General features: G+C 36.7%; 1 protein-coding gene across 1 annotated transcript in view; it reads right to left on the bottom strand.

Moving 5' to 3' along the window:
- The window catches only part of LOC128607439 (uncharacterized), a 57841-nt gene extending 35356 nt beyond the window's left edge, over positions 1-22485 (bottom strand). The window contains exons 1-2 of the mRNA XM_053624301.1: positions 22465-22485; positions 4388-4449 (exon numbers count right to left, since the gene is read on the bottom strand). The gene's annotated coding sequence lies outside the window, so the exon portion shown is untranslated. The remainder of the gene's footprint in view (positions 1-4387; positions 4450-22464) is intronic.
- Between the last annotated feature and the right edge of the window lie 2533 nt (positions 22486-25018).

The following is a 25018-nucleotide window of genomic DNA, read 5'->3' on the forward strand; positions in this document are numbered from 1 at the left end:
GGAGGCTTTAGTAAGCCCGTTATCCAATTCCATTTAAGAAGGAACATTCATTTAAAAAACTCAAAATAAACATATTAAGAAAATTTTGGAGGAAAAACAAGATTAAACCTTTTTTTTTTACTAAAACGGTTTAGTTTGTGTCGACAAAATTTGCTGTAGTAAACGAAAATTAGTGAACGAATTTGGACTCTGACGTGAATACAGTGGATTGTATCGTACACGTAGCTATAGAAATCAAAGATAGGCTTATACAAATAGGCCACGGGAGTGAAAAACTGCGGGGGACGAATTTACGTTTTATTAAACATGCCCCGCGTATTCTCTGACCCTGACTGATAGCCTATGGTTTGGTGATCCCTTGTGTTGCGTCACCACCTGTAAAGATCTGGGAGTATTTCCCTTTAAGACTACGAGAGGCGCGTGATCGCGTGATCTGCGCTCCCCCAGGTCCCAGTGCCCAGTACAGTTTTAAGATGCGATGGAATCGAACCGTTGATGGGAAAAAAAGAAAATATATTGGCTGATGTATTGATTTGCTTAGGGGGGGCTAATGAATATTGTGGGAGAGCCCCCCCACTAAAAAAAAAAACATTGTGGGTGAAGGCCCACATACTGTATGGGTGTGATGGATGGTCAGGTGTCCACAAACATTTGGCCACATAGTGTATTATAATATATTATATCCTAGGGACGTCCCTGCCCCTAACTAAATAAAATAATATCCTTTCAAAATAATCAATATGAAGATATTTATTGTACACTTTTTTTAAATAATGGCCATATGAACTTGAGTCCATTTCATTTGAAAATTGTAATGATTATTAGAGTAATGATATAATTGTATAGTAATTAGAAAGTGCAAATTGCCTGCATCTCAAATCTTTTGTTTTTATTCATGTCCCAAGTATTGTATTATCATTGGTTATTACCCCATTTGCCCATTGTGAATATTGATATTGTGATATTGTCTTATCATTCATTTCTTCAAGTCATCTAAGTGCGAGTCGTATTTGCCTTTTTCCATGTCCTGTATTTTCGTGTTTTCTCGTTTTGGCCCTCGCTTGTTTTTCTGGCTTTCTGAATATTGACATTAACCCTGTCTGACTGAGGATCCTCTCCTGTCTGGCACTGTGACGATGATTATGGAAAATATTTATGAGGCGTAATCAATATGTTTAACTAACATCTGAATATGTTAATGAAGTCTATTCAACATGTCTTTATGTAATTAGACACTATTGGTAGAATAAAACCTCAAAAAAATGAGTAGCAAATCATTAAGTGTTCACAGAAAAAATGTGAATCGGCAGGAGATTTTGATTTTGATTCAGATTTTAAGAACAGATTTAGAGAGCCTTTTTTTGCCACTCTAGGACCGGAAATTATACAATTAATTAATGTGTCAATCAATTATTAGTCAATTATATTGACTAGTCTGAGGCAAGGCCTTACTTTATGCAGCTGGTTGATTCATGAGTGCATGATCTCTGTCAGGCACTAGTAACTATAATGCCAGTTTGGATACAGCTCAAGCAAGAATTTGACCATTTTGATGATGATTTTCAGCACTCCGCTTCAACTACTGCTGCTACATATGCTACATATGCTGCTGCTACATATGTGCACAGAGGAAACAGTTATAAAAATGGTCTCAATCACCTAGAGGAGAACTCATCAGCTGAGCTGTCTCAGAAACAGTTATTAGCCACTGTCAAGCCCGTATAGGAAGCAATCACTATCAGTCATCCAGTTTCTTTAAACTCATTTAACTCATGATATTTTGGTACATGTTTGTGTCATCAGTAAATATGTAGTTTTTTGTTGGAAAATGTGGAACAGGAGGATTTAGAGGAGCTCAGATCACTACTCGATCAATAGAGAGATGTACAGCATTATCTCAGGACATACACAGGCAGAGCACTGGACTAGGATTTCCTAGGAGAAATTGGTCTGCTGTGAGTTCATGACATCATGAGGATCTGGCTGGAAAGTACCTATTAACCATGAAACACTAGAAACCATAAAAGCAAACAAAATTAGTGAAGGAGGGAATCACACACTAAAATTTTTACCAAATGACTTAGGAGGGAACATTTTTGCTGATATATTTTCCCTTTTAAGAAATAAGTCTGTATATCTTCTTATCAATGTACACAGAGAAATTTCTTGGTCTGTATACCCAATTTCACACTGTGGTGTATTCTTGTACATCTTGCCATTTCCTTATCGCATCCATCTCTGCTCTGTACATAACCTGGCCTCTCAATTACAAAAGTGAAGTCGTTCTTTGTCATTAACCACTGCCGAAGTTCAATTACAATACTCAATTGTTAGTTGCTGAGTCATTACATGGTGTGCAACCATCACTATTTTCTTAACTACAACCTCTTGTACTCTTTCACACAATTAATGTTTTTTCATTTTGGAAGCCATTTGCCTCTGACCACATCCTGTGTGCATCCTGTAGCACAGCAACCAAATGCTAAATGTCAAAAAGGTCCCTAGTTACATTCTAAGCTCAGGTTGAAACTTTGTGTGTGGAGTTTCTCTTCTGTGGCCTTGGATGTGAATGAGTGTGTTAATGTGTGTGTTCATGGTCACCTCCAATGGACTGGCATCCTATACAGGGTATATTACCAGTGTTCCTATGACAGGCTCCTAGCCCTAACCAGGATAAAGTGGTTACTGTAGAGGAATGAACGATGAAAAGAGAGAATCCAGACTCACTACACTGTGCTACACTGTGATTGAAGGTGCACCTTTTGTTACTGTTATTTAATTTATAATAGATTACTTTGGAAAGCATAAAGAGAGGTGTCAGGAAAACAGAAGCTCTGAGAATCCTGTTGAGTTTGAATATAAGTCAATGGGACGAATTAGCAAAGTCTGGGAAGGTTTTATAATGCCCTTTTGGGAATATCTTTATAGCGCAGTTACTACACAGATATAATGTTATTTGACTCGTATAAAGATCCGCTTAATTACATTTTATTTTTTATATAAACAGTTTTGGGCCACTAATTTGATTGGTCGAGCGGCTTTTTAAGACTGCTTGTATTTCATATAACCACAGCGAAAGGTTTCATTGTGTGTATATCCACTCCCCTGTGTTCACCGTGTGAATTTCACCGTTACTAGTACAGTAGCGTTAGCAGCAGCATCTGTGGACATGGCAAACCATACTTTTCAGGAATATACAATGGTGCTTGAAAGTTTGTGAACCCTTTAGAATTTTCTATATTTCTGCATGAATATGACCTAAAACATCGTCAGATTTTTTCCTAAAAGTAGATAAAGAGAACCAATTTAAACAAACGAGACAAAAATAGGCTATTATACTTGGTCATTTATTAAGGAAATAAATAAATAAATAAATAAATAAATAAATAAATGAGTAAATGTAATAGCCTATTTTTGTCTCGCTTGTTTAAATAGGTACTTTCAGGGCGTATGTGAAATTCTGATGTTATAGGTCATATTTATGCAGATGTATAGAAAATTCCAAAGGGTTCACAAACTTTCAAGCACCACTGTAACATTTGACTTCAAATATGAAAGGGACGCCAATTCCACCGGAGCACCTTTAACGGGAATGCACAAATCAAGGTGCTGTAAAGTGAGTGAGGCTTCTTCATGATCTGTTTCCTCGCCCATCGGACTCGTGCTTGTGTGCAGATCTTCAGTCTAATCACACTCTTGCTCGTGCTTTTGTATCCGTTTTGTTAGGATAAAATAATTATAACAATTCTCAAAACTCGACAACGCAACAATACGTTATGACACCTACCAAAGACAGTGAAATTTATTTCTTTTTCTCGAACTGTTGTATGTTAGATGTGCTGCTGTAGGGATAATAATAATAATAATAATAATAATAATAATAATAATAATAATACTTGTTGTTAATAATAATAATTTATTATTATTATTATTATTATTATTATTATTATCATTATTATTATTATTATTACAGAAGGAGGCTTTAGTAAGCCCGTTATCCAATTCCATTTAAGAAGGAAAATTCATTAAGAAAAACTCAAAATAATCATATTGAGAAAATTTTGGAGGAAAAACAAGATTAAACCTTTTTTTTTACTAAAACGGTTTAGTTTGTGTCGACAAAATTTGCTGTAGTAAATCTATTACTTTTTCTCTTTTTTTGTCTAAATAAGACTAAAAATATATAAGGCTAATTCGTTTTATTCGAATTGAACACTACTACTGGAGTAAGCACTGTACAGCAATGAGTTTCAGGGAAGCATTGCACTAACCTAACGAAACATTTATTAGAGTTCATGTGACAAAACAAAAAGTTGCATTTTATGTTTGTATTTTCAATAGGCCTACAATTAATATTACTGGAAGGAATAATAATAAAAATACTCACACTGACTCAAGCCAAGTATTAATTCCAGCCAGTAGGTCTACAACAGATCATGATTGATCTTTCTGAAGACAGAATAGAAAAGGATAAAAGAATAGAGTTTCATCAGAATAGAAAATAACATCTTATAGCCTAATTTAATTCTTAAATCCATCTTTGGCACCATAACAAAATACTACAACTGCTATCATGAACGCAGACAAAAACAAGCAGTGGTAGTAGTCGTGAAATAGACATGAAGGAAATGGCCACCGATGGAACAACTCACTTTTATTACTTGTAAACGTTTCAAAATAACAGGGTTACACTTTACAAAAGTTTGAAAATAAGCGCAGGTTTGTGCGGGACTGTGGTCAGGCTAATATTACCTCAAATCTTACTAATTATTCATCAATGGAAATAGACAGCGTTTAAAAAGAAATATGTAGCAAATTATTTATCGTTGTGCAACACGAATACCACGTGACAAAAGAACTTACAATCATGCACTCGACTTAGCCTAGTGAAAAAGGAGTGAATAGTGAATGAGTGAACGAGTGAGCGATTTCAGACATAGCTTAAGTCTGACGTTGCCATGCCAACTGGTCACTTATGTCACGTGTCACGCCCCTGCTCACACCCACGCTGAGCTCTCACAGGTCGAGATGAGCTCAAAGCGGCAAAAACACGAATGCTGTTTGAGTCAACTATATGGGGAAGAAGTGAACGAAAATTAGTGAACGAATTTGGACTCTGACGTGAATACAGTGGATTGTATCGTACACGTAGCTATAGAAATCAAAGATAGGCTTATACAAATAGGCCACGGGAGTGAAAAACTGAGGGGGACGAATTTACGTTTTATTAAACATGCCCCGCGTATTCTCTGACCCTGACTGATAGCCTATGGTTTGGTGATCCCTTGTGTTGCGTCACCACCTGTAAAGATCTGGGAGTATTTCCCTTTAAGACTACGAGAGGCGCGTGATCGCGTGATCTGCGCTCCCCCAGGTCCCAGTGCCCAGTACAGTTTTAAGATGCGATGGAATCGAACCGTTGATGGGAAAAAAAGAAAATATATTGGCTGATGTATTGATTTGCTTAGGGGGGGCTAATGAATATTGTGGGAGAGCCCCCCCACTAAAAAAAAAAACATTGTGGGTGAAGGCCCACATACTGTATGAACATTCTAACGTATGTTAATGTGTTATGCTCCGTGTACAGATGTTTTCAAAATAGATGAGATTCCTGGTACAGATGGGACTACAGACAAGCAGGGCATCACCACCTGTCTAGGGCAGAACTGGTGTCAAACAGCATTTCCCAAACTGCCTCACAGCCTACAAACATGGCCACCACAACCTCCCATTAGCAACTAGCATCGCTGCCTACAAACATGGCCACCTTGGACTCCAACTCCCAACATGCAAATTAACTGTCTGTCATATCACAGCAAACCAGTGACTACATTTCCCATACTGCATGGCGGCCAATACGTAAAGTACCCTGCAACAATATCACCCCACAATTTGGGTGGGCACACAAGTAATGACATCAATAGTGTGAGAACAGAAAGTGATCACTTCGCCTGAAAAACAGTATAAAATATCTGAGCTGATATTGTTCACTTAGACTCCACCCCAAAGTGGAACCCAAAGTGCTCCATGTACTTTGTCACTGATACACTGGAATAAAGTTATTCTTCTTTGAGATCTCAAGTCCTCATAATTTTTTCTTACACAACTCCCCTCTATATAAACACTCACAAAACCAACTGTCAATTAAAAGTATTGTTTAGTGATTTAGCTCCTAATATGCCAAGTCTTTGTCACCGTGTTTGATATCCTGGTTTTGTACCAAGTTTGCTATCGCGCTCTGATTTTGAGATTCTCCCTGTTCTAGTTTATACTAGAATTTTTTATTTATTTATACATTTGCTGATCAACAGACCTTTTGTCTGTTTTTTGCTATACATTTTGGAATTGTTCGCTGGAGAAAACATTGTGCTACACAGAATTACTCTTGTCGTCATGAACACACTATACAGGACACACACTTCTCATAACTATTATCGAACAACTTGAACTAATTCAATATATTATTCCATCCTACTGATTCCACTAGAGCCATTATCTCACAACAGAACCCAATACAGACACCTGTTACTTTCTGCATTTATTCCCTCTGTGTGCGTATCTGTGTGTGTTGGTACTCATCATATCATCCCAAAAGGATGTAAGCAGCTTTTATGCCCATTCAATGTGTCTTGTGCTCTGTGATGTGATATTTGGGATTGATATTTGGTATATGACCGCGCTTCGGTTCTGATATGTGTATACATTTCTTCAGTATACATTTATACACTAGATGTAGGGCTTGGCTGCCATTTTTGTTGCGTGTGGTGTTTGTGGTTTTGGGTTAGATTGGGAGGAAGGGAAGCAGGTTTGTTTTCATCTTTGATGTATTCATTCATTTTCATTATCATTTATTTTCTTTATTTGTATATGTAAGCCATCTTCATGAATATCCACCATTAGAAACTGGCCAAAATGGTATCCATGGGGGAGCTGCAATGAGAAAATCAGTGCTATTCAAGAGGAACGTAAAGGCTCATCTCACATCTTCCAAAAAATACCTGGATGGCCTCCAAGCCTTTTGGGTTGATGGACTGAGGAGTCAAAAATGGAACTTTTTGGAAGACATGTGTCCCATTACATCTGGCATGAGGCTACCACTATAGCATTCGGGCTTTGTTTCATATATACTTTTGGACAGTGTTACAATTGTACAATTGTGTTTTCATGATGAACAAAATCAGCTTTTTTTTTATTTATTATTAAATGTATGGATCAAATATCTAATCTAATATCTAAAGTCATTAATTAATTTCTAATTAAGTGTTCCTCAAATATAGAAAGGTTGACACAAAAAGCATACTCTGTGATCAAAAGTGTCATTTTTATGTTAGTCAATAAGTCTTTGTAAATGCTTAGCTGTAATCATAATCATTTCATAAACCTAATCCTATCCTTAATAACTGTCAGTGGAAATTATTCACATTCCTAAAACCCCCTGAAACACAGTTTATCATCAAATCTCTCATTACAATAAAACAGCCAAATGTACATGCTGTTTCGTATGTACATTCCAGAATTACATATAACATCACACACTGTCTGTGAGAAGTGAATGAATTTAACTGGACATGTTTATGTATTAATAATGCATAATATATACAGTATAGTGAAGTGAATTGAACATTAGTATCTGTAAGTTTTTGAGACAAATAACTGAGAGAAATTTAAGCTGTGTTTAACTAGAGTGAAATACAAATATCAGCAAATCCAGTCACGTAGTCCATCGGAAGTTATTTCCATAACTAGAAATGGCCTAGGGACGTGCAGATGAGTCACAGTATTGTGTTTATGGCAGCTGAATTGCTTTCCTGTTTTTGTTGTATTGGTAAGGAGAAGTGATTGTGATGTAGCAGTGATCACTTTTGCTTTTGCAGAATGAATGCGCATGTATAATTATTCCAGTTGGTTATTTATTGTCCTGACAGAAACCATGTGTAAAAAAAAAAAAAAAAAAAGAAAGAAAAACTCTGTCAGATTGTGTTAATGGGTCACAATGTACCCATTGTAATGACCATTCATACTGTAGTATGATGAAATCTTCCCCAGGTCTTGCATCAGGGTGTTTTTTTTTTTTTGGCCACAAGTAGGGGGAGATCATAGACAGTACAGGAAAGTGTGGGAGTAAATTAATTGTATGTATTTGTTTATAGCTTATTCTTTCAATGGAGTCTACAGGACAGTTCACATTTATTAAAAGTGAGAGAGCCTGGGAAAACCTGGGAAATGAAAAAAAAAAAATGCTACTATGTATAGTTCTGACTATAGATTTTCCTGAACTGTATTGGTGTCTTGTTTGGACATACAGTATATCAATCAAATGTGTTATAGTATTTAAAATATGGTCATCTCCAAAAGTGAAAAACAATATGAAAAACAACAGCATGCTGATTGTCTAAATTCAGCTGCTATAAATTATGTTCTCCTTGTGCTGTTGAGAGTTCTCCAGTGTCCTCCCAATAAATGTCAAGATTCACAATTTTTTATTTGTCACAATTATATACAACATATAACTTGCAGTGAAATTAAAACACTGCACACTATGTGGATTCACGACTCTAAATTTGTCTAAATTGGCATGAAAATGTAGCCTATGTGAATATTTGTAATTATGATGGCGGCCCTCCTGACAGCAGTAAAGATGCAAGAGTGCCGGAGCAACCAGTTCCTTCATCAGGTGTGGTGAAGAGACCCTATCCCAGAGTGCTCATCAACAATGTCCAATGGATCCATGTTCCAGTCCTAGTGACTCTGACGGTGTGGTCTCCAGATTTGGATGAACAGTGTCAGGGTTAGGGTCTAACCCTAGGTATAAAGACCTCTCGCCAACAGCATTCTTGAGGTATCATGGTGCTGTAGCAACGAGCTCATCCACGGACCACCTAACAGCAGATCTACAAATAAGTCATCAAAGGGAAACCACCTTCAGGCAGAAGTTATTCGGGTTTGTGGAGAGGGTACTTGGAGTCATCTGGAAGAATCTGGGAATATCCAGTAGGATTATCTTTTTTTTTTAACTAAATTTTAATTTTATTTTAATTAGCAGAATTTATCCACAGAAACACCTGGGGGTAGGGGTTCCAGGTTCTCCATAATAAACACATCGTGCATGTCCTTCCAGCACTTCTAACTTAAAGTGAATGCATTACATGATGGCAAAACTGCTCTAAAATAGTATTATGTTAACAATATTCACATTATTGACAGCCATGCAGTAATGATTTTAGTTTATCTTGAGTAGCCATTCTTAAAACTTTAACTTTAATCAAGACCTTAACAGTGCAAAGCTAACAAAGGAAATGCCCGAATTCAGACAAGTCCTCTGAAGCCATGAATGAAGAGAAACGTGTGGAACATTGCTACACTGTGAATAAACATATGCACATCGGGCTGTCATGCATGTATCTCTCAGGCATTCTGATCACAGTCTCATTTGCCTCATTCCATACAAGCAAAAGCATATAAAGCAACCCTGCTGTAACAACACTAAGTAGCTAGACCAGTGAATCCGTTATTAAGCTACAAAGTTGATTTGACAACACATCCTGAAGCTGGAACAGATGTGCTACATGAACAACACAGACAACATCAGTTCCTGTCAAAAGAGCAGTTTTATAACCAGAGTGAGGTTGACTCAGCATTCTTTTAAAGCTAAATATAGAATTGTAGAGGGGAAATGAGCTGGTTCTAATTACCTGTTAACTCACCAAAAACAACAGGTGAGCAATAACGTGCTACATTTACTTTGTTACATTTACTTTGTTACATTTACTTGAGTAACTTTTTGGAGGAAAACAATACTTCTAAGAGTAGGTTTAACTGGCCATACTTATATGCTACTCTTACTCAAGTTAATTGTTAATCACAGAAATGTACTTTTACTTCACTATATTCGGTGGAGTTCCTCCTGTTACTGTTAAATGTTATTGAATGTGTGCAGTTTTAATAATTAGTTTATAACACTACAATGAGGTCGAGAGTCTGCAGTGGTCTGAATGCGGAAGAAAAAAATGTATAAGTGCATTATAAATCATAACTGAATAGAATTTTATCAGAATCATTTGATTTCTAGAGGAATTCGGACACTCGTGCTGTACTCGCAGTGAATGGTGGAGGAGGAGAGATATAATACACACGCACGCCACACTTTCCTTTGGCGAGTGGGGGAATTTGAGACACACGTGCCCAGAGGCGGAGTTCAGCTTTGAGTGCTTTATTGCGCGAAGGTAACAGCGTTAGGAGTTCGTGTTATCAAAATCTAAACACGTACAAGCGACTCAGGAGTTCAGTCTATTTATTTTTCAGTAGGACTCTACTGACTCTCCTCTATATTTACTGTAACAGGGATGTTCCCACTCGCTGGAGACGTCTTGCGCGCGCGCGTGGTTTGTAAGTATGATTCATTTCGCACTACACAAACCAGATCTTGACAGTTTCAGAAAGAAATATCCAACTGTTGGAGTCCACATACATAAGTACAGTTTCAACCGATTTTTAACATTATAATCCTCCATTATAACGCGCACACTAGATCAGTGGTTCTCAACCCGGAGGGCGGAGAGATGGGAGGGGGCGTATATTCTTTTCAAGAAAAAAAAAAAAAAAACACAGACAGGGCATCATTTGGGTTCTCGGTGTATTTGATTGCTTCAAATAGAGTGTACATAAATGAAAACCCAGCGCTCTCTCTCCCTCTGTCTTTTCGTTTCGCTGGGGAGAGGCGAAGCTTAGTCTGTCTTTTATCTAGCTGTCAGTGCAGACCACAGAGTGCTGCCAATTAGCGACTTTTCAGACCCCTTCAGCGACTTATTTTTTGTTGCAAAAATAAAAGCGCCTATCGACAAATCTAGCGACTTTTTGGAAAAACCTTTCCACATGTCGCCATTACTGTCCTGCAAGTACGTGGTCCTGCTTTCCCGCTGCACTCACAGCTTTAGTTACGAAAGGTTGAAAACCTCTGCACTTGACGATTCGGTCAGACCGCGAGGTCACACATCTGACTGTAGTAACGATTTGACAAACACCCCCAACCCCCCCCCCCCCCCCCCCCCTTCTGGGGATTAATAAAATATTGTCTTATCTTATCTTATCTTATTATCTTATGTCATTGTGCCATTGTGTTTTACTGATGTCCTAATAATAACTGAAATGGCCTTTACCTTATCTGCATTCTAACTACCTAATACAGTATACACATAGTGAAAGATATAATGAAGGAAACAAATATTTGGTCAACATTGTATGAACGCCATGTAAGCAAGTCCACAGTTTCGTATAAATAACACATAAGTTTGCTCTCTGCTGCTGAATTTTTTTTTTTTGCTATAAACAGCCTAAAATGAGTAACAAAATTACATTTCATTATTAGGGTTAGATACAATGACTCTGTCACCTCAAATATTGTTTAAATGTCATAACAAATATGTTTGACATTTTTCTTTATTTACTGTTATACAGTCATCTGTATCTACTTTCTGTGGCTACACAAAGTCGAAGGCAATGACTGTTCTGCTAAGTCTGATCCGAATGGCATGACGTTTCATCTACTTGAGGACGTAGCTTCCTGTAATGAATACAATTGGTGTGTTAATGTGAGTATAAACAATTTGTGAAATATTCTCCTTTATGTCTGTGATTGTGTTCTTGTCAGTGTCTCTTATGTCGGAACCTCGACATGTGACATGACTGATTATCTGTTTTCACATTTATTTATGAAAATAGTTCCTCCGAGTTATTGTGCCACAATTGATTTAAGCTGGTGGTAGACTTCTATATCTTAATCTAAATGAAATCTGATGGTGTTCAAAATGTAACTACCTCCTCGGACCAACTTCTACAACGGTTAACCAAACATCTCGATTCACTAATTAGCTAGTAACTAATAATATATTAATTCTATATCTATATTTACATTGTAGCTAGTTGTAATAATATACCGAAGCTCCCTTTTATGACAATATGTATATGTTAGCTGAACTGCAAATTGTAATAAAAACCGGAACACTAATGGATTGTTTGGCCTTCCACTTGATGCATTACGAACTTGTGTACACAATGAATCACTGTATATGTTCTGGGATGATATAGTCTTAGGTCACAAGTTTTAGAGCTTTAATTATAGCTGAAAGGATAAAAATGACAACTCTAATGTTTTACATGTGTGTAACTGTGTTTTTCAGAATACTGTGGTGGCCAATGAAGATAATTTTAATGACACGATGGTTCACAGCAAAGATCGTCGTAGCATCACTTTTAAAACCTGTAATGACAATGTTACATACAAAAATGTCTGTGACGGGGTGAGTACTGACATTTATTTTTTTATCATATATACACTACAGTTGCAAGAAAACGTTTGTAAATCGTAAACCGAGTTACCAGTGTTTTTGCATTGGTTATTCGTAAAAAGTGATCGGATCTTCATCTATGTCACAATTATAGCCAAACGCAATCTGACTAAACTAATAACATACACACAGCACTTTTCAGGTCTTTATTGAGCACATTGGTTAATCATTAACAGTGCAGGCTGGAAAAATTAACGTATGAATAAATTAATTTAGTAAAATTTTAGATCCTCATTTAGCAGCAACACCCTCTGCCCAGCATTTCCTGTAGCTGCTTATGAAAGTGAAAACCTATCAAGCCTACAAAAACACACTACAAAGTGAAACTCGTAGTTCTTCCAGTAATTTTAGCGCGTCAATGTATGACATGATCAGGAAAAGTTGGATTTATCATTAAACTTGCCTTGGGTGTTGTCACTGTTTATACAACTACCAGATCGATAAAATATAAAACTTTTCTTACTGGACTAGTTTGGTGTCGCTAGCCAAGGGGAGGCAGAGCTAAGCTATCACTGTATGGGTTTAGCTGCTACAGTGCCATGCAGAGCACATTATCTTTCCTTATGCTCTGCTCAGATCATGTTCACGTAAACTGGAACTCATTTATATAGACATTTACAGTGAGTGTGTACAGAACAGTGTGTTTCTGATGGCAAAATGAATCTAATCCAAAAATCCCTGCTTGCATTCATTTGTAATCGTAAGCCTAAGATTTGTCTGTCTGTTTTCATTTCCACAGAAAATCATCAACTGCCCTTGTAAGTGCAAGACTAAAATCTTTCTCTTGGTCCTAAATAGAAATTAATTACTTACATTATTGTATAACATAGACCAAATGGTGCAGAACTTGAAATAAAAAAGGATTTGGCGAAAAGTTAATACGGTCCACTGCCTCATTTCATTCAGCCGCACGAACTTTGAAAAAAGCAATATCAAAACCCAGTAGTATCGATTACTGAAATGATTCTGACTAGAGCAGTAATAAATAGAATACACAATGCACCTGTAGTGTAGCATTCAAACTGCTACTGTGTTATACTCTATACTTTATACTCTATGTTACAAGTTAAAGCTAACAAAAATACTAATGTGGCCGAGGAAGAAATTAAGTTTGAGACTCAAATATAGATTCAGTCATCACTGACAGTTACAATAACACAAATTTGCTCACTGCAGCTAAAATCTTATTTAATTTACATCATGTAAAACATGGAAAATGTTATATTTTTATGGTGAACATTATTTCTTAAGTAGACCTAGCTGTTCTGTAAAGCGTTTTAAATCTTATTAAACAAACAACCAGTTATAATAAAGACACAGGCTTAGTCTATGTTAGGTGCATCTTTGTGTAATTGGTCTATTAGGTCAGTGCATATACATATGTGTCTTACAACACTTAGTGTTACTTTTCTGCCTTTCAGCCTGCCTCACAACCCCAACTACAAATGGTGAGTATTTTTTTTCTATGAAGGCTTGGCAATAATAAAATCTCCAATATTCTGTTTTACTAAAAAGTCTGAGAATTCAGAAGTCCTGGCCTCATTACCTGGTCAGGATTTCATTTTCTGCAACCCATGAACATAAAATGTGAGCAGTAATTTATTTTGCTTGTTGTTGATTCTTTAAGAGGACTTAGTGCGCATGTAAGAAGGTTAGATGAAACAAAGGTAACCAAATAGATATATGTTTATGATCACTCCTGCAGTGCCGTCCCCCCGGAACAGTGGACATGCTGATGGTGTTGTTGGGGTCATATTTGTTGTTCTCTTTTGTAACCTCATCTTTATGTTGTAGAAGAGAATCTGACATCAAGAGTAAGAGTCACTTAATTCAGTTTCATTCCTTAAATATTCAGCCATTTGTCTACAATAGAATTTGATAAAGTGAGTTTTCTGACAGCTTTCAATGTTTCATGTTGTGCACAGAGATATGTGAGACGCCTGGTGCAGATGTGACCTCAGCCAAAGATCACCTCCTAAAGAAAACACTCTAATAAAGCTGCGCGTTACTGTTATTACTCTTTGGATCATAATATTTTTTTTTAAAAGAACATCCATCCATCCATCTTCTATACCGCTTATCCTTTCTTCAGGGTCACGGGGAAACCAGAGCCTATCCCACGGAGCATCGGGCACAAGGCGGGTTACACCCTGGACAGGGTGCCAATCCATCACAGGGCACAATCACATACACACTCACACACCCATTCATGCACTGCGGACACTTTAGACATGCCAATCAGCCCAGATTACATATATATATATATATATTATATTATATATATATATATATATATATATATAACAGCAAACCAGTGACTACATTTCCCATCCTGCACTGCAGCCTACAAACATGGCCGCCATGGACTACACTTCCCACACACACACACCTTCACCTTCTCTGGAATTCTAATCACACACACCTTTTGCCAATCTCACACTCACTCACTCAGCCATATAAGAGACTTTTTTGAACACCATCACTTTGCGAAATTTGTGTGTTTCACCATACCAAGCATTCGTACCCTGTGCATTTGCATCCATCCTAAACTCCATTACGTGGATTACTTGACAGTTGAGAACCTCTGATTTGGCCAGCACATAATTTAATGCATTGAGATGGATTGTATAGCCAAAATGATTACATGTATATTCTATATACATGATGTCTACTGCTCTACCATAAACTCAACTACTAGGTCTCCATGTTTCTTATAATTTAATTTCCATTTTTGAGATATTGTAATACACAATCTGTATACTCCCATACATACCACCAGGGGCCAGCCTTTACCTGAGTTTTGAAACTCTTTGATGGTTATTCTCATATTGTTCACTTTAAAAGCACATGGGTTTTTTAACAATGCTTAGCTTTGGAGGGAGACAACAGAGGAAGAAGTTCTACACGGGGAACGGGGTGGTCCAAGGTGGAATTGCCCCTGGGGGTCATGACACGAGTTGTTTCCCAAAAGACATACTATACACTGTACACTTATACTATGCACTATACACTGGCATCTAGTGTATGAATTTCAGAAGGGTGGGATCATCTCAAATGGCTCACTTTCGGTATTGTACTATTCGGAGGTATATGCTGTTTCCTGGTCGAGGGCAAATTATGTCAAACGCACCTAATGCGATGGCGCTAGCATTAGCGAAATGGCCCAAAAGATAACAAAAATGAATTGCTACATTTTACTGTTTATGTTAATGTTTCCTTGTATGCCCAACAAGACCTCAGTCACCATTAGACAGAGGCATAATTGTCTCCGCAGGCGAATTTTGCTTGCACAATTTAAAATCAACATATTAAGCTATGGTTTTGACTATGGCTGCTGGCAATGTAAACATCTTTTTTTTACGTTCAGCATCTGTGCCTGATAAAGACCCTCCCCATCCGCTACATAAGGAAAGCTGTGACTATTGAGTGCATGAATTGTCCATCATTCCACACTTCGTTTTTTTCGGTTGAATGAGTGCATCATCCAGGAACTTGAAGAACTCAGCGTGAACACACCAATTACACTATTTATATTACAAAAGTGTCCGATTTGGGACGCACCTACAGATTTGTCGGCCTCGTTCCTGCTCGCCATTCTGATAGCGACCCTGGACTCTTTTTTGACTGTTGCTGTTTAATAAACTCTCCACAAATGAACCCTTACTCTGTGCCTGAGCCCTCACTGTTACACATAATAATTCAGTGTTTATCTAAAATGTTTGGTTAGATCATTGGTGTAAAATATGTTTGTATTATTTTTATACATGTTTTAGAAGTAGTTTTTTTTTTTTTTTTACCATCTCTTTAAAGACTAAAAACTATGCCACACTGTTATTATTTCTTTATATTTTGCTGCACAATACTTAAAACACCTTTACTGCAATCAATGTGATGGCAGTACAGAAGTTGTAACACCTAAGAATGGTGTTATAAGGCTAATCATGACATATAAAAATACCTTGGAATGGGGATTACCAGAGTAAGGGAAGGCAGTTCATGTTTTGACAGTTCATGTTGGCAGCAGGTGGAGTTATGACTATAACTGGACATTGGCTTGTAGTTGTCTTCCGGCTGGGATTTTTATCAGACTTGTGAAGTTTGAAGCAGAATGAACATTGTATGTCTGAGTCAATGTAAAAAAATATCTACTGGCATGTTTTAGGGGGAAAACCAGATAACCTTGTTGTTATTGCAAAATAATTTGCATATAGTACTTTATAGTATAAAATTGTAGAAAAGTAATGATTTATAATCCTATTATCAGGTACCAAGGCTGAATTAGCTAGCCAGCTAACAACGGGCCCTTATTTATCAGTGTTTCAGTAAAGTTGTCTAATGTCTAATCTGTGCCAAACAAAAAAATTCAGAAACACTGATTTTCTTTGCACTCGCATGTATATGAATGCAATTTGCCCACAAATTACGAGGACACCCACAAAACTCTGTAAACTGCATGCTCACAGAGCTGAAATGAAGAGTAAACAGCAAAAATACATTATCTAAATATATTATTTAGCACCTGAAAAGGCCAAAATCTGGAGCCAAATTATTGACAAGGTGAATTAGCTGTGAATTAAGTAAACTGAAAAGGAAATGCATACAACAGAAAATGCAACACACACAATTTCCCCAGGGGGACGGGGCAAGGACAAGACACACCAACAACCACATACACATAAGAGTTTGTGGCAGTGCAGGTCGATGTTCCTGGAAGCCGGTGTAACTCTGGGGGATTACCAGGCTAAGAGAAGCCACATCAATGTCTTTTGTTAAATGCAAAAATACTTCAGATTAGATCATCAGTCTAAAAACAAGATGTCTCTATCCAATGTAAGCATACATTTGTCCAGACATTACTGTGTCATTACATTTCATTTTATTTACCATCTCTCACTTGTACCCTAATTAATATATGGGGGGGGGGGGGGGGGGGTAATACAATAGTGGAGAAAAGTAAATCTCAAGTGACCATGTGGGATCAAATCAAACCAGGGGTCAATTATCAAAGTATATACTACGTGTGTGTGCACACAGCTGTACAGAGTTAAATCCCACACAGCCTACATTACTCTGCTTCTGAACGGCCACATAATCCTGCACGACTGACAAATTGTTGCATGAAGCTGATTTTAGTTTTAGCTTAAGTAGGTTTGTTGTTGTTGTTGTTGTTATTGTTTAGATTTCATGACTACATGTGTGCTATATATTGCCCAAATTTACATTGAGAAAACCTGTGATAGCGTGAAATTAATATGAAAATCCCTCATTATAGTTTTATTTTCCGCCGCCGTACGTGGAAATATAACGCATTCCACGATATGAATGTGTGTAAGAGTTGTCATTGGGAAATGCCAGCTCTCTGGGCAAACGAAACTGAACTTGAACTTGATAAACCACATCTCAGGCGCAGAAACGTGCATTTACACACAAAAATATACATAAGCACGACTTATAAAGACCCCAGACTTATATAAATGCAGTGTTTCCTCAAACGTAGTGTATAATCCTTCAAAAATAGTGTTTATATCACGATTCTAACAAAGATCAAACTTCAATCTGTAACTGTAATATAACATGATTATGGATGTATGTATGTATTTATTTATTTATTTATTATTTCTAAATATATTATTTGAAGTAGTAGTATGCAAAATAGTTGATAATTATCATTATTATTTTGTTTATTATATATATAAAATAATAAACGAAATAATAATTAACTATATAATATAATAGTCTGGCTCTTTGTGTGACCAGGGTGGTCCATGTATGAGCGCCTTGGCTCGTTGGTCTAGGGGTATGATTCTCGCTAAGGGTGCGAGAGGTCCCTTGCGAAGTTATTTGCCTACTGTGCTCCATCAGGTAGGCCTATCACTGGCGGTTCAGACACTGTGTTCAATTTAACACATATGGGCAGATCTTACAACACATCTGGATGATTATCTACTGGTTATTTATCAAGAAGGTCAGGAGTAAAAAAAAAAAAAAAAATTGCACTCAAAATATCCGCTTACGTTCTTCATTACAAATTAGCAATTATTGGAAATAAAATTATTATTGGACACCAAGAGCCAGATTATATATAAATATACATACAAATGTATGCTTAAATTGGATAGAGACATCTTGTTTTTAGACGATCTAATCTGAAGCATTTGCAACTACACCCGCTTCCAGGAACATCATCCTGCACTGCCACAAACTCTTATGTGTATGTGGTCATTGGTGTGTTCTGTCCTCACCCCGTCCCCCCGGGGAAATTATGTATGTTATATGCATTTTCAAACCATTTCCTTTTCAGTTTACTTCATTCACAGCTAACTCACCTGGTCAATAATTTGGCTCCAGATTTTGGCCTTTTCAGGTGCTAAATAATATATTTTGAGAACGTTTTTTTTTGTTTACTCTTCATTTCACTTCATGTTAAAGCTACAAAGATTAAAATAATATATAGCCAAAGCTATGCCTAGGGAATGAGTAGCTACATAATAGACAACAATGTGTTTTTTTGGGGGGGAGGGGGGGGGGGTTATAGATTTTGTTTTTCTTCAAAATGCCTTTGGAAGAGAAACAAAAAATTGATAAGCACATATTTTTCAATCAAATACAAATCACACAAAAGGACGGGTGAGCGAACCATAAATTTAGTGAGTTACTGTTTAAACCAAAGGGTTACAACTTTTCTGTTGGATGAAACACCAGTCGGGGTTAACGTGGCGTTTCCTTCGTACTGCGATCACAGATTTAGCGCGTGCGTGTGCGCGTGCTTGTGTGTGTGCTGGTTTGTATACAAAAACATGAAAATAAATATACATTTACTAAAACGTAATTGCATTGCTTACAGTACATTTAATGCCAACAAAAAATCAAATCTACTAGCTTGAATTGTGTCAGTGTGTTTAAATGATCTTAATGCCTGTAATAGTGCAGTAGTGCGTCGTGTCATGGCCTAACTTCCCAGCGTGAAAGTCTTTGGTTCAAACCTGAGTTTCGTTTCATTCCAGGGTTTAAAATAGACTTGATGGAATCGTATTGGCTGTCTACATTACTACACCCACAGGAATTTGTTTGGTGTTGCCTGTTCGGGTGGAGCCCTCTGACTGGGCCCTGTCGAGGAAGGCCCAGGAGCTGATCCAGAACTGGTGCAGGGTGAAGGGTGCACAGGGGATTTAGCTTGTGGTGGGAGAGATGGGAACTCTTTTAAGCATACATCTACTCCTCCAGATATCCACTCAGCTGCTGTTGGGTCTAGTATTTCCCGTCCTTTTTCCTCTTCTGGAGTGAGGGCTGGTGTAACTGCCACCAGTCTTAGCCATCTCTCTCCTCAGCTCTTCTTTTTGCCAGACTTGAGAAGTTATACCATTTTTTTCCTGATCTTAGTGCCAAATCTTTTAAAGACATTTGTTGAATTGCTTTGATAAAGATTTGGAAATTATTCCGTCTTTGTTTGTTTTGTTTTTGGTTTCATTTCTTCCAACATTTCGGATAGTTCTTCCTTTGAGAAGTTTTCTTTGTGCTGCAGTTTGCCGTGCTTCTGGATTCATGCAGGAAAGGTTCATTGTGTGGCTATTTATATGCGAAAGGTTTATAACGACTGCAAATCTTGTTTTCATAAATACTATTCATTTTAATAACGATTCATTATTAGTTTATACAGTTATTATAATTTTCATTATAATTATTTTTTCAATAAGTTTTGGTTTTATGTTGCTTATGGTATAATAACGAGAAAATGTGTGTAAATCGATGGTTAGGTTTTCGACTGGCGATGTTTTTTTCAGCCAGGTGTTTGGGGTTTTTTTCCAGCTGCAGTCAACAAAGAACTACTTAAAAACTTACAAAATAAGCTAAAACACCTTCGTAAAGGACTCCAGGAGTATTGGACGTTACTGACTATACGGAGGCACAATCGGTTAGTCTTTTCAAAGGAAAAGCAGATTATTTCCGCCAATGTTTAGGTGGTAATAATAGCATAATACATTTACATTTATTCATTTAGCAGACGCTTTTATCCAAAGCGACTTACAAATGAGGAAATACAAGCAAAGCGATATATCAAGCAGAGAACAATACAAGTAGTGCTACCATACAAGATCCATTAATTGAGTTCCAGAAGAAGCAAAGTGCGCAGAGTAGAGGTGTAAGGGCAATTTTTTATTTTATTTATTTATTTATCTATTTATTTATTTATTATGAGTTGGTTAGGTGTTCACGGAATTATTATTATTATTATTATTGTTGTTGTTATTATGAGTATTATTATTAGTAGTAGTATTAGTAGTAGTAGTAGTAGTAGTATAAATACTACTACTACTAATAATAATAATGTTTGTGTTTGTGTGTAGCCATCAGATATAGGCTAGCTATTATACAGGTACGCATATTATGTATGTACTTTAATACCAGCAACTGTATTGAGTTAAATTTGTGCCAAAAGTAGGCTATTGAATGCAGGGTAACTGAAACGAACAAAAACACAGAAATAAGAAAAGCAAATTAAAACTGAAAACAGTTAACTGAGTGGCAAAAAAATTTAACATATGGTGTTCAAATAAATAGTTTTTCTTTGTTAACAGTTTTCTAATCGTCGTTTTTGCTCATCATGGTTTATGAATGTGCTGCCTGAGTTTTCATTTATGCTTTCCGTTTGAAACCTTTCGTTCAAGTTTCCTCTTTCAAGCATGGCAAAAGACGTCATATATTGTGGGCGGAGCTTAATAGCAATCTACTCTCATTGGCGAGTGAGATTTGGATTGACAGCTCGAGTGTCCATCTGAGCAGGAAGAGGGATGACGTGATAGTCATAGACAGTAGACAGATAGTCAAGACTCTGTCCAAACGTAATTTAAAATATAAATTACGAACTAATATACTGACTAAGTAAGTAAGGAAGTCATTTCCTCTACAAGTACACACACTGTAACTATACAGAGAACCGCATCCAGAACACTCTTCAAAATTCGCGCCATTAAAATCACTACTTCCTGGTCAGGGACATTTCAATACCCCGCCCCCCCAGACCCCCCTCTCCCCCCGAGCACTCACAAGCTCCAGGTTCTCTCACGTCGTTGCGCAGATTTAAAATAAATAACCTGTTCTGCCGTGGTCAACATGTTCGGTAAGATTATTTTCGTTTTTCTCTCATTTTCTTTTGCTAATAGACATGTTGATTAGTCGATATAATACCCTAATAGTTTAGATTTGGAAGAAGATGCGACTTGTGAGGCAGAATGTATGAAACTCTTTCTGTGTCCGTCGGTGCTTCATATATTGTACCTCTTACTCTGTCCAAATCTATTTTCTTCTAACGAAAATAAGAGGCTATAGACTCTTGTCCTAAATAGGGGCTTTAGCTGGACTGTTATTCATGGTGTACATAATTGCATGAGTTTGGTTGCTACAATGATATGCAAAGTTCATTATATTCCCTTATGATTTACTCATATCATGCTTAAGTAAACTGGAACTTATTTACATAGACATTTAAACACCTTGTTTTTGTGCTCAGCATCAGAGGATGTTACTGTTCCAGTTTGCACTCCTTTACTGATTAATTAAAAACAAAAAGGCGCATATTTAATTTTTATATAAATAAACCCTGTGTAAATAAACCCATAAATAAACAGATAAATAAACCCTGTGTAATTGCTCTCGCCTCCGTTCTCTTCTTCTGACAAACCTGCTCCTAAAGCTTAGTTATAGCGTTCATTATTTATTCAGAAAGACGGATGTGTCTCTTTAGACTATGATCTATGCAAAAAAAAAAAAAAAATTCAAACAGAAGTGTTGAAGAAACTAATAAAACAAAGCGCCTAGTTTTTTTTGTTTGTTTGTTTTTTTTAACAGGAAGTTAAAAAAAAAAATCATTGCCCTTCTATTGCAACTTCCGTTAAAATGAATGAATGAGAATGAATGAAAAAACACAGACTACCGACTACAGCGCTGAGCACCATAATTCAACCTACTTTATTTTTTTTTTTTTCAAAAAGTAAAATCTCTACTACGTTATTATTTCTTCACGATCTGAGCTCCCAGTCACAAAGAAATCTCCTTAAAGCCGGTGTAAAACTCAGCCCGAAGATCACAAGGATTAGTAAGGAAATGAATGATCTTCTCTTACCTCAAATAATGTCCATACACCAAGATGTATTCAGCGTCCAGTCTGTTTAAGCTTTTTTATGTTTTCACTTGTATTATTATTTGCTCTAGAGCTACAAGATTAGCGTAGCTGACAATAAAGTCGTTTAAGAGTCGTGCAGACGTGATGAAAAAATGAAACTGAAAGTGATCAGAAAACGGTTGATGAAATTCAAATCTTGTGCAAAGCGGGAGGAAGATGAGCAAATCTCTAAGATACTGCTTAAGTAGGTCATGGAGATGGTGACATAATGGTGAGATACCCACACACTAATTTATTCACAAAGTAAAAGAGCTGAATAAAAAAATTAACGGAAAAACATATTTACTTCTTTGTCATAATAATAAGAAGAATAGTTAATAATAATAATGATAATGACGACAATAATAATAATAATAATAATAACAACAACAATACTACTAGGCTACTACTACTACTACTACTACTACTACTACTACTACCACTAATAATAATAATAATAATAATAATAATAATAATAATAACAACAACAATACTACTAGGCTACTACTACTACTACTACTACTACTACTACCACTAATAATAATAATAATAATAATAATAATAATAACAACAACAATACTACTAGGCTACTACTACTACTACTACTACTACTACTACTACTACCACTAACAATAATAATAATAATAATAATAATAATAACAACAACAATACTACTAGGCTACTACTACTACTACTACTACTACTACTACTACTACCACTAATAATAATAATAATAATAATAATAATAATAATAATAATAATAACAACAACAATACTACTAGGCTACTACTACTACTACTACTACTACTACTACCACTAATAATAATAATAATAATAATAATAATAATAATAACAACAACAATACTACTAGGCTACTACTACTACTACTACTACTACTACCACTAATAATAATAATAATAATAATAATAATAATAATAATAATAACAACAACAATACTACTAGGCTACTACTACTACTACTACTACTACTACTACTACCACTAATAATAATAATAATAATAATAATAATAATAATAATAATAATAACAGGGCGTTTTTCCTTGCCCCGTCACCCTGGCTTGCTCAATAGGGATAAATTAACACACTTAAAATCTGTATCCTGTGTTTATATGTTTCTGTAAAGCTGCTCTGAGACAATGTCCATTGTAAAATTTAATTGAATTAACACTTAATAATAATAATAATAATAATAATAATATTATTATTATTACACATTTGTTTAGTGGTTGTTGTCCTTTTTAAAATCCCATAATTAGGCCTATCTTGTATGACCTGTCATGTATATCAGAGAAGGAACTCCGTACTACAGTTCCACTCAGCCACTGCACCTCGCTGCATCACAGTCACGTGACCACCTGCACCCGAAACACGTCATGTTAGCGAGCACCTATGCGTATAGACCTATAGCCACACTGCATTCCTAGTTTGCACTGCACTCCTTGTCTTACGTTTGTCTTCCTTTGCCATTGTCTATGTCAGGGGTTCCCAAACCTTTCCAGGGCAAGGCCCCCCAAATGGCATTAACATTTGACCGAGGCTCCCCTTTTGCAAGATGTCTTTAAAACACATTCAAAATACAGACTTCTGAATATATCCCCCTTTTTTTCTTTATTAATAATTACATCTTACATCTTTACATTACATTACATTAGTAATTGCCTTTGTGTGTGTGTGTGATTGAGAGTGAGAAAGAGAAAACACACTAGTGGGAGGGATGGGCTTGGTGGCTCCGACCAATTTGTTGAGGCCCCCTGGGGCCTCAAGATCTATTTTTCAGAAATAGATCTATTTTTGTAATTCATACTGAATACTATTCATTCGCAATATTCCTACATTTCCCTGGTGTGGCTTGTGTCTCATTGTGCAATTATTTATAGCCTATATATAAAGCCTATCGCTGTCATGCCACCACATTAATAACATATTAGTATATACTTCATATAGATACAGCCTTTGGGCTCTGATTTATGGCCGTGGTTTATTTAACCGGACAGTATAATTAGCTCGTCATTCTTCCCGAGAAGCTTTTAATTATCGGTCTAGCAGACCATATTAAAACTAAAAGATGCCTGAGAGATTACAGGCCGACATATTTCAGAAAGGTCAGCAAACGAATAAGCTATAAGAATATAGGAAGTAGGCCTAGTAAAATAGAAAACTAAAAGCTTAGTGGTTAGCATGTTCGCCTCACACCTCCAGGGTCCGGGGTTCGATTCCCGCTGGGGCCATGTGTGTGCGGAGTTTGCATGTTCTCCCCATGCAGTGGGGGTTTCCTCCCCCAGTCCAAAGACATGCATGGTAGGCTGATTGGCATGTCTAAAGTGTCTGTAGTGAATGAATGTGTATGTGTGTGAGTGTGTATGTGATGGTGCCCTGCGCTGGACTGGCACCCTGTCCAGGGTGTACCCCGCCTTGTGCCCCATGCTCCCTGGGATAGGCTCCAGGTTCCCCGTGACCCTGAAAAGGAGTAAGCGGTAGAAGATGGATGGATATTT

This window comes from Ictalurus furcatus, chromosome 1 (assembly GCF_023375685.1).
Source record: "Ictalurus furcatus strain D&B chromosome 1, Billie_1.0, whole genome shotgun sequence".
In the NCBI taxonomy this organism is placed as follows: Eukaryota; Metazoa; Chordata; class Actinopteri; order Siluriformes; family Ictaluridae; genus Ictalurus; species Ictalurus furcatus.